The sequence below is a fragment of the Plasmopara halstedii genome, assembly GCF_900000015.1.
Source record: "Plasmopara halstedii genome assembly, contig: Scaffold_2904, whole genome shotgun sequence".
NCBI lineage: Eukaryota > Oomycota > Peronosporomycetes > Peronosporales > Peronosporaceae > Plasmopara > Plasmopara halstedii.
The window spans coordinates 547,963-548,212 of record NW_020189809.1 but is presented as its reverse complement, the minus strand read 5'-3'; positions in this window follow the sequence as shown (position 1 = coordinate 548,212).

Genomic DNA, 250 nt, shown 5'->3' with positions numbered 1-250 from the left:
AGGCAACATGTTTGCATACGAGCTCGAAGGTTTAAAGCGATTAAATATCCAAGCTATCAAATGGGGTAGTAGTTACCGTGATAAAGTGCGTGGTAGAACGGGTGAGATTGTTTATGTAAGCAACGTTTCGCGCCAAATCAACCAGAGATTAGTACAATGCTTAGACTGAAAAACTTGAGAAACACTTGTCGCCTGACTACAAGGCTGATCCTAAGTACCATTTTACAATGGTAATCACATATAATCACAC